Consider the following 226-nt stretch of genomic DNA (forward strand, 5'->3'; position numbering starts at 1 on the left):
CAGCCCCTTAGAGCTTAATTTTTCTGCTAATGGACATGCAGAGCCCCCTGGCACCACTGCAAAGGGGAAAAGGGGGCTGTGGTACAGCTCAGCCCTTCGGGCAAGTCCCTGCCCCAGGGCTGGGGGTCTTGTCGAGGGGGAGAAGCTTGGATGTTCCATAAGTAAGCTAAGGAGAGGAGAAACCTCTCCAGCCTAAGCCTGCTGTGGTCTCTGGCTCTGCCAGAGC

At 57.5% G+C, this 226-nt stretch overlaps 1 protein-coding gene across 1 annotated transcript in view; it reads left to right on the top strand.

Moving 5' to 3' along the window:
• The window catches only part of LOC104082201 (diacylglycerol kinase delta-like), a gene marked incomplete at its 5' end in the record, with an annotated part of 5376 nt that overhangs the window by 4377 nt on the left and 773 nt on the right, over positions 1-226 (top strand). The gene's annotated exons all lie outside the window — the stretch shown is intronic.

The sequence above is a fragment of the Fulmarus glacialis genome, unplaced genomic scaffold (assembly GCF_000690835.1).
Source record: "Fulmarus glacialis isolate BGI_N327 unplaced genomic scaffold, ASM69083v1 scaffold33439, whole genome shotgun sequence".
NCBI lineage: Eukaryota > Metazoa > Chordata > Aves > Procellariiformes > Procellariidae > Fulmarus > Fulmarus glacialis.